Genomic DNA, 17,623 nt, shown 5'->3' with positions numbered 1-17,623 from the left:
CTATCCCTGGGGTCCCCTCTACCACAGAACACTATCCCTGGGGTCCCTCTACCACAGAACACTATCCCTGGAGTCCCTCTACCACAGAACACTATCCCTGGTGTCCCTCTACCACAGAACACTATCCCTGGAGTCCCTCTACCACAGAACACTATCCCTGGGGTCCCCTCTACCACAGAACCCTATCCCTGGGGTCCCCTCTACCACAGAACACTATCCCTGGAGTTCCTCTACCACAGAACACTATCCCTGGGGTCCCTCTACCACAGAACACTATCCCTGGAGTCCCTCTACCACAGACCACTATCCCTGGGGTCCCTCTACCACAGAACACTATCCCTGTGGCCCCTCTACCACAGAACACTATCCCTGGGGTCCCTCTACCACAGAACACTATCCCTGGGGTCTCCTCTACCACAGAACACTATCCCTGGGGTCCCTCTACCACAGAACACTATCCCTGGAGTCCCTTTACCACAGAACCCTATCCCTGGAGTCCCTCTACCACAGAACACTATCCCTGGGGTCCCCTCTACCACAGAACACTATCCATGGAGTCCCTCTACCACAGAACACTATCCCTGGAGTCCCTTTACCACAGAACCCTATCCCTGGAGTCCCTCTACCACAGAACACTATCCCTGGGGTCCCATCTACCACAGAACACTATCCCTGGGGTCCCTCTACCACAGAACACTATCCCTGGGGTCCCTCTACCACAGAACACTATCCCTGGGGTCCCTCTACCACAGAACACTATCCCTGGGGTCCCTCTACCACAGAACACTATCCCTGGAGTCCCTCCACCACAGAACCCTATCCCTGGAGTCTCTCTACCACAGAACACTATCCCTGGGGTCCCCTCTACCCCAGAACCCTATCCCTGGGGTCCCCTCTACCACAGAACACTATCCCTGGAGTTCCTCTACCACAGAACACTATCCCTGGGGTCCCTCTACCACAGAACACTATCCCTGGAGTCCCTCTACCACAGACCACTATCCCTGGGGTCCCTCTACCACAGAACACTATCCCTGTGGCCCCTCTACCACAGAACACTATCCCTGGGGACCCTCTACCACAGAACACTATCCCTGGGGTCTCCTCTACCACAGAACACTATCCCTGGGGTCCCTCTACCACAGAACACTATCCCTGGAGTCCCTTTACCACAGAACCCTATCCCTGGAGTCCCTCTACCACAGAACACTATCCCTGGGGTCCCCTCTACCACAGAACACTATCCATGGAGTCCCTCTACCACAGAACACTATCCCTGGAGTCCCTTTACCACAGAACCCTATCCCTGGAGTCCCTCTACCACAGAACACTATCCCTGGGGTCCCCTCTACCACAGAACACTATCCCTGGGGTCCCTCTACCACAGAACACTATCCCTGGGGTCCCTCTACCACAGAACACTATCCTTGGGGTCCCTCTACCACAGAACACTATCCCTGGGGTCCCTCTACCACAGAACACTATCCCTGGAGTCCCTCTACCACAGAACCCTATCCCTGGAGTCCCTCTACCACAGAACACTATCCCTGGGGTCCCCTCTACCACAGAACACTATCCCTGGGGTCCCTGTACCACAGAACACTATCCCTGGGGTCCCTCTACCACAGAACACTATCCCTGGGGTCCTTCTACCTACCTCAGAACACTATCCCTGGGGTCCCTCTACCACAGAACACTATCCCTGGGTTCCCCTCTACCTCAGAACACTATCCCTGGGTTCCCCTCTACCACAGAACCCTATCTCTGGAGTCCCTCTACCACAGAACACTATCCCTGGGTCCCTCTACCACAGAACACTATCCCTGGGGTCCCCTCTACCACAGAACACTATCCCTGGGGTCCCTCTACCACAGAACACTATCCCTGGAGTCCCTCTACCACAGAACACTATCCCTGGTGTCCCTCTACCACAGAACACTATCCCTGGAGTCCCTCTACCACAGAACACTATCCCTGGGGTCCCCTCTACCACAGAACCCTATCCCTGGGGTCCCCTCTACCACAGAACACTATCCCTGGAGTCCCTCTACCACAGAACACTATCCCTGGGGTCCCTCTACCACAGAACACTATCCCTGGAGTCCCTCTACCACAGACCACTATCCCTGGGGTCCCTCTACCACAGAACACTATCCCTGTGGCCCCTCTACCACAGAACACTATCCCTGGGGTCCCTCTACCACAGAACACTATCCCTGGGGTCCCCTCTACCACAGAACACTATCCCTGGGGTCCCTCTACCACAGAACACTATCCCTGGAGTCTCTCTACCACAGAACCCTATCCCTGGAGTCCCTCTACCACTGAACACTATCCCTGGGGTCCCCTCTACCACAGAACACTATCCCTGGGGTCCGTCTACCACAGAACACTATCCCTGGGGTCCCTCTACCACAGAACACTATCCCAGGGGTCCCTCTACCACAGAACACTATCCCTGGAGTCCCTCTACCACAGAACACTATCCCTGGAGTCCCTCTACCACAGAACACTATCCCTGGGGTTCCTCTACCACAGAACACTATCCCTGTGGCCCCTCTACCACAGAACACTATCCCTGGGGCCCCTCTACCACAGAACCCTATCCCAGGAGTCACTCTACCACAGAACACTATCCCTGGAGTCCCTCTACCACAGAACACTATCCCTGGGGTCCCTCTACCACAGAACACTATCCCTGGAGTCCCTCTACCACAGAACACTATCCCTGGGGTCCCTCTACCACAGAACACTATCCCTGGGGTCCCTCTACCACAGAACACTATCCCTGGGGTCCCTCTACCACAGAACACTATCCCTGGAGTCCCTCTACCACAGAACACTATCCCTGGAGTCCCTCTACCACAGAACACTATCCCTGGGGTTCCTCTACCACGGAACACTATCCCTGTGGCACCTCTACCACAGAACACTATCCCTGGGGTCCCTCTACCACAGAACCCTATCCCAGGAGTCACTCTACCACAGAACACTATCCCTGGAGTCCCTCTACCACAGAACACTATCCCTGGGGTCCCTCTACCACAGAACACTATCCCTGGAGTCCCTCTACCACAGAACACTATCCCTGGGGTCCCTCTACCACAGAACACTATCCCTGGAGTCCATCTACCACAGAACACTATCCCTGGGGTCCCTCTACCACAGAACACTATCCCTGGAGTCCCTCTACCACAGAACACTATCCCTGGCGTCCCTCTACCACAGAACACTATCCCTGGAGTCCCTCTACCACAGAACACTATCCCTGGGGTCCCTCTACCACAGAACACTATCCCTGGAGTCCCTCTACCACAGAACACTATCCCTGGGGTCCCTCTACCACAGAACACTATCCCTGGAGTCCATCTACCACAGAACACTATCCCTGGGGTCCCTCTACCACAGAACACTATCCCTGGAGTCCCTCTACCACAGAACACTATCCCTGGCGTCCCTCTACCACAGAACACTATCCCTGGAGTCCCTCTACCACAGAACACTATCCCTGGGGTCCCTCTACCACAGAACACTATCCCTGGGGTCCCTCTACCACAGAACACTATCCCTGGGGTCCCTCTACCACAGAACACTATCCCTGGGGTCCCTCTACCACAGAACACTATCCCTGGAGTCCCCTCTACCACAGAACACTATCCCTGGGGTCCCTCTACCACAGAACACTATCCCTGGGGTCCCTCTACCACAGAACACTATCCCTGGGGTCCCTCTACCACAGAACACTATCCCTGGGGTCCCTCTACAACAGAACACTATCCCTGGGGTCCCTCTACCACAGAACACTATCCCTGGGGTCCCTCTACCACAGAACACTATCCCTGGAGTCCCTCTACCACAGAACAATATCCCTGGGGTCCCTCTACCACAGAACACTATCCCTTGGGTCCCTCTACCACAGAACACTATCCCTGGAGTCCCTCTACCACAGAACACTATCCCTGGAGTCCCTCTACCACAGAACACTATCCCTGGGGTCCCTCTACCACAGAACACTATCCCTGGGGTCCCTCTACCACAGAACACTATCCCTGGAGTCCCTCTACCACAGAACACTATCCCTGGGGTCCCCTCTACCACAGAACACTACCCCTGGAGTCCCTCTACCACAGAACACTCTCCCTGGGGTCCCTCTACCACAGAACACTATCCCTGGAGTCCCTCTACCACAGAACACTATCCCTGGAGTCCCTCTACCACAGAACACTATCCCTGGGGTCCCCTCTACCACAGAACACTACCCCTGGAGTCCCTCTACCACAGAATACTATCCCTGGGGTCCCTCTACCACAAAACACTATCCCTGGGGTCCCTCTACCACAGAACCTTCTCAACACCAGAGTGTACCTTATAGTTTCATCTAACAACCAAAGTGTACTATAGCTCTGCCTTTCCATTCAAAAGGTTTTAAATTTTATTTTGTTTTTATCTTGTTTATCCCACCATTTTACATTGTTCATTTCTTCATTCGTCACTTACTGTATTGTTATTTGTTATTACTGTCACAGTACAATGAGCTATATTTTACTTTTACTTGTTTCATTTAAATGTGGTTCTTCATTTTTCTTTTTTTACTATAGTTATTTAATATTTACAGCAGATATAGTATTTGACTAAATTGCATTGGGAAATTTTCGGCAATTTCTTACCTTATTGTATTTTGACTCAATTGCATCTACATGCAAGCTGATAGTGATCCTGAACTAAATCTGCTGTCACAAATTTACAATAGCCAGTATATTGATCATCACTACTGCAGGTATTACACAGCAAACCTTGCAAAAAACAAACTCCAGAATAACATTTGCCTATCAGTTTTTCATCAAAATGTCAGATCACGTGGTAATCATTTTTGATGATATAAATGCACTATTCACAGCAGTAAGTACTAAACTATGGGTCCTTATTTTAAAAGAAACCTGGCTAAATAGAGACCATACCCAACTTTACAACTTTGTTAGTTACAAAGCCATTCACAACTGTAGGCCTAACTAAAAAGAAAGTAGCACAACTATATATTACCAAGATACCTTCATCTGCAATAGTATCATTAGTGATAGAGATGATTACTGTGAATATACCTTTGATCACTTCAAGGAGTTCCCTTAAATCCTCCTTGATTATAGGAGCTATCTATAGATTTGCCAATACTAACAAAGCTTCATTATCAGATAACCCAAGGAATCTTATCGTAAATAACAATCTCAACTATAATCACATCATTCTAGGAGGTGACTTCAATACTGACCTGTCTCAACAAAATAGCCTCAAGTCGACTATTTCCTAAACTGCATGAACTCCTGTATGCTAATCCCCACAATCACCAAGCCCACCCGAGTCACTCAAACATCTGCCACTACCTTGGAACACTTATGGACTAACGTAGTAGCTCCCCTTGCATCTGGTATAATCACTGACAGAACTGACCACTATTCTACCTTCCTTATAGCAAACATGAACATAACACCACCAACGAACAAGAAACTTACCTTCAGGTTACACAGTGAAGCAGCAATTGACAATCTCACAAATGCACTTCACAATATATACTGGGAATCTGAATGTAATAATACACAGGATATAAATTCATTAGTTAATTAACCTCTTCCTTTCCAAAACTCTGAGTCTTTACAACACTAATTTTTCTCTCCTCACCAAGCAAGTAACCGGCTAAAAATTAGACAATCACTGGCTCACAAGTGGCATAATCAATCAATAAGAAACATGAATATGAAAAAATCTTAGGAATGGCCTAGTTACAAAGGAAGTAGTTAAGAGGTACTCAACAATGCTTACCAGTATAATAAGAAAAGCAAAACTTTCCTATTGTGAGTAGATTCCAAGAAACAAAAGGCAACATGAAAAGCACATGGAGAGCCATCTCTATCATCCTAGGAGCTAAACAACATTCACATAACCAGATGAAACTCTCCAAGGATGATTATACACCTGCAACAGATCTTGAAGCGGGAACAGAATTTAATAGGTGCTTGGTGCTAACCTTGCCAGAAAATTTCAAAAGACTCAAGACACATATTACCACATATCTTTCAGGCAGCTATTCAAATTCTTTTCTCCTTTCACCAATCAGCCCGACTGGTGACTCATTGAATCACTAAATTGTGTCCATCATTCACTCACTGGAAACCAAAGCTGGGAACATTAGTGAAATACCATCTATGGTATACAAGAGCACCTCCCATGCCCTTGTGCACCCAAAGCTCTGCTGTTCAGCAAATCTCTAGTATGTCATTCATTCCCTGATATCCTTAAAAAAACAAGAGTAACGCCAGTTCATAAAGGTTCATCCGAAAGACATAAGCAATTACAGACCATATCAAATCTACGTATATTATCAAAAATATTTGAACAAATTATTTACAAACAGCTCTACTACCACCTCCTAAAACCTAAAATTCACCATACTAAAAAACCTACCTAAAATTCAACATATTAAGTCCCGGTCAGTCTGGCTACCGCTCCCTAAAAAGAGTTCCAACGATGCAATTATTAGTCTCCTTGATATAATCTACTCAGCCCTTGACAAAAATGAGTTTCAGATTGGACTCTTCATTGACCTGAGAAAGGCCTTTGATTCTGTTAACCATAACTACCTCTTACTTAAACTCCACCATTATGGAATCCGAGGCCTTGCCTGAACTATATATGATCCTATCTTAGTGACAGACACCAATATGTAGCCCCATCAATGATAAAACCTCTCCCACTCTACCATTAACCATAGGAGTGCCACAGGGCAGCATCCTAGTGCCTCTCCTATTTCTTATAAACATCAATGATTTTCAAAACCCTGCTCTTAAATGCAAACCCTGTTCTGAAACTCTTCCTGGACAGATGTAATAGAACCCATAATCACCACACCAGAAATAAATATCTCTTTGGTATCCCCAGAAGTCAAACTTAATCTGTGTAAAAACACTATGCAAATAAAGGGACCTAGTCTATGGAACTCACTCACTAACGAATTGATAAGCTGTCCAACTTTTGCCTTATTAAAAAAAAGTGCCTAATTTCACCTTCATATTCCTACTTAGTGCTTTTAACTCGCATTGTATCTAGTGCTACCCAATCCGCCAATATATGTACATGAGCCTTTACATAACATGTACATTACTTTACCCTTGTAATCATTGCTATCCTCTTATATCATGGTGTTACACTGAATGCATATTTTACTTCAAAATACCTTTAAATAATCCTCAAATTATGCTACAATGTACCTGTTAATAATCCTCAAATTTTACTTTAATGTACCTATTAATGTTAAATTTTCTTATAAATTACCTACTTAAAATTATCTGTTAGATTAATGACCTGCCTGAAACGATATGCGTGTTAGTGGCTTTTCAAGAATGTAAAGACATCAATATTATGTATTCTCATAAACCCAATGTACCTTCTTGTATATATATATAAATAAATAAATATATATTTATACAAAAGTATTGACATGCAGCTTATATTTCTGTCTTTATGATGACATAGAAAACTTCATTTATTACAGTATCTAGAAGTTTTTTAAGTTAACATTGATCTTCTAAAGGTCGTAGTTCCCATTGATAGGGAGAGCGCTGGCCAAAAACCTTGTTCAAAATATAAATATCTTTCCTATCTAATAAGATGAATCCATCTCTGTGATGAATTCACAAAAACTATTTTATCTCTACCACTCTGATAACATATACAAATATAATCTTTATTTGTGAATCTCTGTTAATTAATTAATTAATTAAGCAATATATCAGAGAGCGTGTAGGGTTTGGTGTTTTATGAGCGAAAAAGACATGGGTAGTTTAAGTAGTGAACAAATACCAATGAATAACGTTAGTATCTATATAACAAAACTATTGTCCTATGAAGTTTATTTAACTTCAAGTCACGTTTTTTTAATAAAGATTAAATGTTTTATGGCTATTTATGCAGGATATTATTATATTATCAACGAAGCAGCAAAACAACTAAAAAATCTGGACGATGTAACAATAAGATGTAACAATTTGTGCTTGGGGCTCTACTACCCAAAATCACTTACGTCCTCTAATTACTCAACACAAAGCTGCTATTAGGACAATATCCAACTCTGGCCCCAGACATCACTCGGTACCCCTACTTAAATCTCTGAATACGTTAGACATTAAGTCTCTGCACATTCTCTCATGTGTATTATACATATATAAAACGCTAAACTATAATGCCAATCCTGATCTCAAAAGCTTCATAGAAGGTTGTAACAGAACCCATGAGCACCACACCAGAAATAAATACAGTTTTGATATTCCTAGAGTACGACTTAATCAAACTAGAAATGCTCTACAAATCAAGGGGCCCAGAATGTGGAATGACCTTCCCGACCATGTTAAAGACTGTACCTCTCTCAACCAGTTTAAGTTAAAAACGAAGCTATACCTAATAAATTCCCTGTAACCTACCTTACCCTTCAATTGTCAACCAATGTCTGTTTTTCTTTAAAGAGCGCTGTTTGTCGACATATTTGTATTTGTGCTGCTTTTTCATCTATGTTTTCATTTCTTGTTTTCATTCTACTCATTATGCTCAATTAGTATTAAGCTTGTCATTTAAGTTTATCATGCCCGAAACGCTTTGCGTAATAGTGGCTTTAGGCATTGTATGTACTAGCTCTACCTATAAGTCAACCAATCTTTGTAAAAATTTATTGTATGTATGTACCTTACCTAAATAAAATATTATTATTATTATTATTATTATAAGAGAAGCTGACAAGACAGCAGCATATGTAATGATTACTACCCAAGAATACATGAATAAAATCAGCGACATCCTCAGTGATGACACTACATTTCAACGAATCACGAGGAACCCTGTGGAAGACCTTAAACACAAACTGAACAAAACTATTACTAGGTAACAGGTAACCCACTACGCTCAATAATCAGCCAAATACCAACTCCAACCTATCACCTGGCAAAAAGGCTTAACGAACTCCTAACTCCATACACTCCAAGCAACTATAATCTACAATCGGCAGATTTCCTAGAATTAATCAAAACCACACAGCCCGATGAAATTATTGCTTCTCTGGATGCCGAATCCCTATTTACCAACGTCCCAGTCGACACAACCATAGGAATGATACTGGACAGAGTATACAGAGACGAGAGCACCCCCAAATTAGACATATCTGAGTCACACTTGAAGAGTCTTCTCGAGGCATGTACAAAGGAAGCCCCTTTCATCAGTCCACAAGGTAACATGTATCCACAAATAGACGGAGTAGCAATGGGCTTCCCCTTAGGAGTGTTATTCGCTAATTTTTACATAGGAACTATCGAAGATAGAGTCTTCAGTAGTAGGTAAACACCAATTGTATACTGCCATTATGTAGATGACATATTTGTCATAGTAAAAGACTCAGATGAACTAATTGATCTAAAAAGCCATCTAGAGTCAGTCCTCCGATTTACAAATGAAAATAGTGAAAATAACAGTCTGCCATTCTTGGATGTACTAATAACAAAAACAGGAACCTCTTTATTAGTGAATGCCTCCTTCAGGGCATATAATTCTGTTTGCAATGTTGAGCTCCCACTATTCATGCTCCAGTAAGCTTCATGGTTGGTAGTATAAACTGCTGCCCCAACAGAACCTCTTTCTTGATCAACTGATCCGTCTGTGAAGATATGAGTCGTTGAAGGTCTTGAGATGGTTTCCAGTTGTCGTTCTATGACTGCTTTGAGCCTCTGCGAAATGTATACTCATTGTTCATTCCATTTGTTCACACCTGACCCCATTGTTCGATCCACTTGTATTCACCTGATCCACTAACAGTATAAATATAAATTTCCTGTACTGTAACATCATTTGAGAATGAACCATGTTGGTTCAAAATGTTGTGTAAATTTTATAATAAGTGTAATACATTCTTCAGTTATTTATGTATTTTTTTCTTCACCTCGAACGAACATGACTTTTGAAGAACTCCTCTTCCAATTAAACCCGGATGCAAGAGCACTAGTCAGAGGGATAGAAGCCTTAAACCAGAAAATAATCAATACAGAATATGCAGTCATATTCAGTGAGACATGTATAAATGAAAACCTGCTGCCAGTATACACCGATATTATTATAAATACGCATTTTTCTTGTTTATATCACCACTTAAATTTGCGACAATTTGAGCAGAGATGTGCGACGACTGGATCACTGTGTTCAGGAGGCTGATACGCCAGCAAACACTCTCCAGGCAACCATATATCTTGCATAAGTCAATCAACAACATTGTCGCTTGGACCGTCGACTTCCTATGGCGTCACCTGCAACATATTTACTTTTAATTTCGTTATGAAATTAGATTATTTCAGAGTAAGAATAGGTTTGATCTTGTTCTGCACTCAGCACCAACTTTATAGTAAATATACCATATTTCTTCATTACTTATGCAATGCTAGCTGGCTCTGAGTAGCTTGTGGTGACTTTGGGTAGCTTTGAGTAATTCTACAGATCACACTGTTGGTACAAATACAGTAGTGGCTACTTCAAGTTTAAGGACTACATATGGAACTTTTGTGACAAGAAAGGGCACTCGAGAAAAGTGTGAAGAGAAAACTTGAAAACAAATAGCTAAGTCTTGGAGAGGATACGACCAGGGAATGCAGGAAGAAGAGGTAATGGTACTCTGGTCAAGACAGTAGAGGACGGTAAACCGTCTGAAGAAGCTGCAGGTGAGGAAAGCAGACTATATTCGGAGAAAGGAAAGGAAGGTATGTTCTGTGAAGTCACAAGTGGTGAATTTTTGTAATTGATGGGAAGTTAGTTCCCTTGAAATTGGACACTGGTGCTGCAGTGTCAACACTGTCTAGAGAGTGGGCAGATACGTTACAATTAAATGTTAAACATGTGGAAAATCATTAAGTGCATACGACAATGCCAATTATCGTATCGTATATGTTAGAGCCAATTCCACATAGTGAATGGGCATCCCCAACTGTACCAGTGTTGAAGGCAGACCGCAAAATCCATGATAATCTGTGCAGATATTTAAAGAATTTAATAACCTAATCCATTGTAAAAAAATACCCATTACCAAAAATAGATGAGTTGTACCTGGGTTGCAAGGGGAACAAAATTTTCTAAGACTGACCTGAAATATGCCTACTTGCAAACTCCTGTAGATGCAGAGTCAGAAATTGATAGTTATTCATTTTCATAAGGAGTTATTTAAGTGTAAAAGTCCCTTTTGGACTCTCCTCGTCTCCAGAAATTTTTCAGTGATTCATGTCCCATTTGTTAGTAAACATTGAGGGTGTTGCTAGCTTTTTAGATGACATTATTGTATGCGGGGAGAATGAGGAAGAGTATGATACAAGATTAGAAAAGGTTTTGAATCTTCTGCAAGAGCACAATGCGAAGATTAATGCGGGTGAAACAGCAATGAAGACCAATGTCATTGAATACCTGGGGTACCATATTTCAGGTAAGGGCTTTACTCCTTACAAAAACGTATTTACTATATAGCCCCCCCCCCCCAGCCCCAACATCAGTGGGGAAGTACAGTCTTTTGAAGGCATGGTGACATACTTTTTGTAAGTTCGTAAAGAACTTTTCAACAAAATTAGCTGACTTGTATAAATTATTGAAAAAAAGGGGCTAGAGTTAGGTGGGCAGCCAATGAGAAAGATTTCTGGAATATTAAGCAGGAATTGATAAATTCTCCAGTGCTCACTAATTTTACTGGTAAACTTCCTTTAAAACTGGAGATTGATGCTTGCCCAGTACGAGTGGGCTGAGTATTATTACAGGAAGTAGATGCCAGGAAAAAACAGTCTGTTTTGCTAGCAAGAAATTATCTCATGCAGAGAAGAATTATTACCAATTAGACAAAGAAGCCTTAGATTTGGTATATGCTGTAAAAAAACTGAGGTATTTTCTGATGGGTAGGAAATGTCTTGCTAGAACAGACTTCTAGAACAGAACAGAAGGCTAGAACAGAAAAAAATCCTAACCCCTGTTAAGATTGTTTGGTAGAGGTAAACAAATTCTAGTTAATGATAATACTAGAATTCAACTATGGGCTTGGCTACTTTCACGGTTTGAGTATGATTTGGTATTAAAGTCAGGCAAGGATAATGTAGTGGTTGAGCATTAAGTAGATTGCCTGTTACAGAAGAGTTTAATTCCAGTATTCCAGTGGAGTAAGTTAACCTGGTGAAAACCTGGTAACCTGGTCTTTTGAGGATATTTCATTCCAGACTATTAGGAATGCAACTGGTAGAGATCCCAAATTAAATCTGTTGAGGAAGAATCTCAAATATGGCTGGAATAATAATTTATTATTGTCAGAGTATGCTGCGGTAATGGCTGACCTTAGTATTCACCAGGATATACTCTTATATGGGAATAGAATGGGGGTTCCTCTGGAACTTAGATGTAAGATTTTGGAACATTTAGGCCATAATGGCATAAATGCTATGAAAGAAGAAGCTAGAAGTTGGGTTTGGTGGCCAAAAATGGACCAAGATATTGCTGAAGTAACTAAAAATTGACACATTTGCTTTATGAATTATCAGAAACCCCAGGCCCCAGTACTTTCCTGGCCATACACTGGGAAACCCTGGTCTAGACTTCATATAAATTATGCTGGACCTATGGATAACAAATATTACCTAGTGGTGGTGGATTCATACACAAAATTTATGGATGTTCATGTGTGTAATTCCATGATATCATCTGTAACTTGTGAATTGCTCAGGAAAACATTTTATAATTTTGGATTGACAGACATGGTTTTGTCAGATAATGCTTCTTATTTTGTTTCTGAGGAAATGGAGGATTTTTTTTAGAAAGATTGGTATTAAACCTGTAACACCTGCCCCCTATAATCCTTCTTCAAATGGTCTGGCTGAGAGAGCAGTGAAAGCCTTGAAAGAAGAGTTACAGCATGTTACGGACCCGAGTCCAGCGTCGTAGCACGGAGCAGTGACGACAACGCCATCTGGGAGTCCGCTCCCGAAACCCCCTCCATATGGATGATGCCATCTAGTGAGGACGGGATATACCGGCCACAGGTGCTGGATTCCCGTCTTAATCAGCTCGTAACATAGCCGCTGCTGACCTCTGGTGAGGTGGCGCTTAGGCAGCAACGCCATCTATGGAGTGGATAGGTGGACGTTTGTGTCTAAGCCTGTAAGTGAGGTTCCCTAGTCCCAGTACTAATGACGTGTCTGATTACAGAGTCGACCTGGGACTGCTGTATTGGACGATGGATCAGTCTACCCAAGGCAGCCAAGGTCTCTCCACGAGTTTGCTGAAGAAGCTGTGAGTCACCCCCGGACGAACACTGTTGAGAGTGTTAGCCTGCCTGTGACGTGGCAGTATCAGGAATCGCCTTATCCGGGGCTGGCTGGTGGAAGAGACTAGCCACTGTGGTGTTTAGAGAGGAGGGTGATCAGCGGGATCACACGAGGCTCCTGCCTAGGGCTCGCAACCCTAATATCGGTCGTGGAGTGGCCTACACAGCGGAGCTGATCGGAACCTGCCAGCTACAGGCTGGATTGTGGTTGAAGGCCTCCACGACGGAGCACCCAGTGGGACTGTGATTTGGCTGGCCTGTGGCCAGGGTAGATTCGCCGAGAGAATCAAAGAGGATTCATCGTAGGCCGAAGAAGAGAACCAGGGCTATTCATCGTGCGCACCATGGAGCATCCTGTGTCTTCGGAGGAAGACAATTCTGTACATTATAGTGTATTTATATCCCCTGTGTGACTGTTATATATTTATGGTGGTGGTGAAATAATATATATAAATCAGAACATTTGTATCCCTCCCCTTTAAGTTAACTTGCGTTACGGAACACATCCCTTGAAAGCCTCTACTAACTTGGGGCTGGATTCCCAAATTCTAATAACACCAGAAAAGAACCCGGTTACGCCCCAGTAGGGCCGTAACACAGCGATTTACAGAAGCCACTATTAGTACAAGGCTTTGAAGATTTTTGCATTATCAAAGAAAAGCTGTTCATTCTGTCACTGGTAAATCTCCTTCTGAATTACTGTTTAATAGGTTCTTCAACGTGCACATTGTAGCAGTAAAGACAGATCTAGATCAAGAAAAATCTGTAACTAGCTCGGCCAATCAGTTGGCTCAGGGAGAGGAAGTTTTGTTTAAAGAGGAAGATGCAGTATATGCAAGGAATTTTGTAATGGGTAATGGGTGACTCATGCAAAGGGTCACTGGGAATTTTGAGGTCCCATTGGGTGTGGATGAGGCAAATAGGGATGCTCAAGCTAATAATGAAGGGGTAACACCTGCAGGAGACAGGAAGGCAGAGCAAGGCTCAACAGGGGTAATGTGGATACAGATAATCCTTGGGACTCTGCTGTTAGTAACTCAGAAGAAGGTTCTCCAGATGTAACGGGCCCAAGAGTCCCAGTTGAGAAATCTGGAAGAGTCATACAACCGCCTGATAGACTTAACCTGTAGGCGGTTTAATTCAGAGGGGAGGAATGTTAAGGTTAAGGTATTTTGTAGGATTAAGTTAAGTGCCGTTATTTTGTAGGACTCGCCTACTCAGTGAGTAGGTACATAGGTGAGGTGCATAATGTTTCCAGCAGATGCTCTTTTATAAGTACTGTAAATAGTAAGTCATGTAACCTATAACCGGTGAATACTCTCTCTCTCTCTCTCTCTCTCTCTCTCTCTCTCTCTCTCTCTCTCTCTCTCTCTCTCTCTCTCTCTTTTGGTGTGGGTGTGTCAGTATAATCAAAATAAGGAGTACCAACATGTCGAAAAGCGTCTTCTACAGTCAATACATTGTTAAATTTCACATCATAAAGTTTGTGAGACACTATTACATTACATAAAAATATTTAATTTTAACAATCGTACCTAATACAAGTGATCACATCCTCGTTGTTTTGATCAGTCCGGAAGTCGGTGGAATGTGAGTCCAGTCTCCTCCTGCAAGAAGAAATATTCACATTAATTTTGGGAAAATCAGTGAGTGATGCTACAGAAATAAGGAACGGAGGACAACATTGTATAACAGCTTAAGTTTTCTGCCTATTTACATCATCTTGTTACATGTTGAGAGTCATTCACTAATGACCTGCTGGAAGATATAAAATATCTATTATAGTCAGCTCTCACCGGCAGCAAACCATTCAAAAACCCAAAAGAAATTTATGGATGAATTTCTAGAGCTAATGCCCGCCAAACACACACCGAAACTACGACGTTGGTACAACGTTCGAACAGGGATTTTACAGGGAAATTTTGCTTTTACCAAGATGTCGTTTAAGGATTTACCTCGTTTCTAAGCTACCATCTTGAGGTTGTCCTGAGATGATTCCAGGGCTTAGTATCCTTGCGGCCCGGGCCTCGATCAGGCCTCCTTTTTGTTACACACCCCCAGGAAGCAGCTGTCTAACTCCCAGGTACCTATTTACTGCTAGGTGAACAGGGGCATCAGGGTGAAGATACTTTTTGCACATTTGTTTCTGCCTCCAGCTGGGATCGAACCCGGAACCTCAGGACTAAGGATCCGAAGAGCTGTCCACTCAGCTGTCAGGCACCATGGATATTTCTTGTAGGAATTTCTTCCATGCTTGATGATTTCCGTGTGGCCTCCTTAGATATCCCCAGAGGTTAAGGAGTTATCTCCGGAGCTGCCCGGCCATTCTTGGAATATAGAGGGATGAGAGGATTAGCCTCTCCTTAGTTGGCTGTTGTTCCCTGTGTTGTAACAATGAAGATCTGGTTCTTTGTGCTAACTTTATAACTGCATCTTGTAGGATTTTATCAGAGTATTCTCTGTGTCTGAAAAAATCCCAGAGACGCTTGAGGACCCCCCCCCCCCCAGTATCTCCCCATCGCTATTTGTTTTAGTGAGGTTCCCAGGGAGTTGGGCAGGACCTTGTTAATGACAGTGGCTGGCATGACGAGTAGTGGAGATGTGAGTGAGTGTTCGTTGGTTTGTAAAAGATTCTTGTTTGAATCATCCTGGGTTTGTCGAAATAAACGTGTCCAAAACGTTCAGTGCTGTTTCACTAATTTCTAGCGTGAAACGGAGCTTAAGTTGGACTCCATTTGTCCAGGAGAAGAAAGCTGTGAGATCGTGTTCGCCTCCCATCATTACTCCAAAACTATCATCTATGTAGCGCCGGTAGATCCGCCGCTGGTCTGTACTCTTGCCTGGCCGCTTCACATGTTGTGTGTACAAATATTTCCGCGTTGGCTACGCTGCTAGATGCCCCAGTCACCATCCCTTTAATTTGTCTGTAGGTCTTCCCGTGGAAAGTCCTGATGGTGTCTCTTATGATATGTAGTATTGCCTCTTGTAGGAGCGCTATGGTCGGGGCTTCCAGAGACCTGCCTCCTTAAGTTCGTGCAGGATCTTGTGGCCATGTCAAAAATGTCGCCACTTGCCATGCTGCTTCTCGTTGCGGAATACTTGGGTACAAGGATAGTGCATCAAGCGAAAATACACATATTTCTTGAGGCAAAAGGTCGCTATAGTTCCGCAAGCATTCAAGGAAGTCAGTAGTATCCTTTAGTCGTTCCGGAAGAAGGTTTAATAGCTGTGTGAGTAGCTCGGTACAGATGAGGTTAACAGGTTTTGTTGGTGCTTGGCAGCCCCTCAACACTGGTCAGTCTGGCCATGAGCCTGTTCTAACCTGTCTTTATGGATTTTTGGGAGGCTGTACAGAGCCGTAACTTTCGATGGAAAGTTAAAAAAAATTATGTCGTCTCTGCTGTGAGACACCTTCCTACTCCCTGGGACTCCGACTGAAAATATAGTCAGTGATGGCGAGAGACTAGAGGGTATTCTTTAGTGTCTAGGGGATTTTTTTCAGACACAGTGGATACCCAATAAAATCCTACAAGATACATATAGAAAGTTTGCACAACGAACCAGATGTTCATTACTACAACACAGGGAACAACAGCCAACTAAGGAGGGGCTAATCGTCCCATCCCTCTATTTTCCAGGAACTGCAGGGCAGCTCCGGAGATAACTCATTAACCTCTGGGGATATCTAAAGAGTCTACACGGAAATCATCCATCATGGAAGAAATTCCCACAAGAAATATCCATGGTAGCTTGGTGTGGAGGTAAATCCTTAAATGACATCTTCGTGAAATCAAAATCTATCAAACCCAGACACACACCATAGGGTCAAGGAGACCCACCAATATAACGAACCTTTCAATTGTATAAATTGCTTGACAACACTGCACTGACTGCGAGTTCTCCGCGATTTGTTTACATACTTCCAGTCGGAGGCAGTTTGGGTGTGGTGACAAAGTTAGAGACGTCGGAGATCATCCTGGGTTATAAAACGCCTTCCTTGTTACGAGACCCGACCGCTCAGTGGGTCAAGTTCCCGGTCGCCGCGATGTGACACATCCTCACCACATCATCCTCACCATCACGGCGAATCCGTCTACATACGAGGCCAACTCCTGGACCCCATTCATGCTGGGAGTCTCGGCCTAAACTATTCTTAGTTCGAGGCCTTCTCACAAGTGTCAGAGTGGAAGCAAGCCCAGGTAAGTACGGGAACACAGACAGGATGTCCGCCCCTTCTCGTGCTCAGAAGTGAAGGGA

The 17,623-nt window shown here is 43.6% G+C and overlaps 1 long non-coding RNA gene across 1 annotated transcript in view; it reads right to left on the bottom strand.

Moving 5' to 3' along the window:
• Nucleotides 1-10,165: 10,165 nt before the first annotated feature.
• Nucleotides 10,166-17,623, bottom strand: part of LOC138355095 (uncharacterized) — a 175,317-nt gene continuing 167,859 nt past the window's right edge. Inside the window, exons 3-4 of the long non-coding RNA XR_011223821.1 lie at nt 14,902-14,973; nt 10,166-10,331 (exon numbers count right to left, since the gene is read on the bottom strand). This is a non-coding gene — a long non-coding RNA (uncharacterized lncRNA). The remainder of the gene's footprint in view (nt 10,332-14,901; nt 14,974-17,623) is intronic.

The sequence above is a fragment of the Procambarus clarkii genome, chromosome 66 (genome assembly GCF_040958095.1).
Source record: "Procambarus clarkii isolate CNS0578487 chromosome 66, FALCON_Pclarkii_2.0, whole genome shotgun sequence".
Taxonomy (NCBI): domain Eukaryota; kingdom Metazoa; phylum Arthropoda; class Malacostraca; order Decapoda; family Cambaridae; genus Procambarus; species Procambarus clarkii.
The sequence above is the reverse complement of the archived record's forward strand: the minus strand, read 5'-3'. Positions and strand labels throughout refer to the sequence as shown.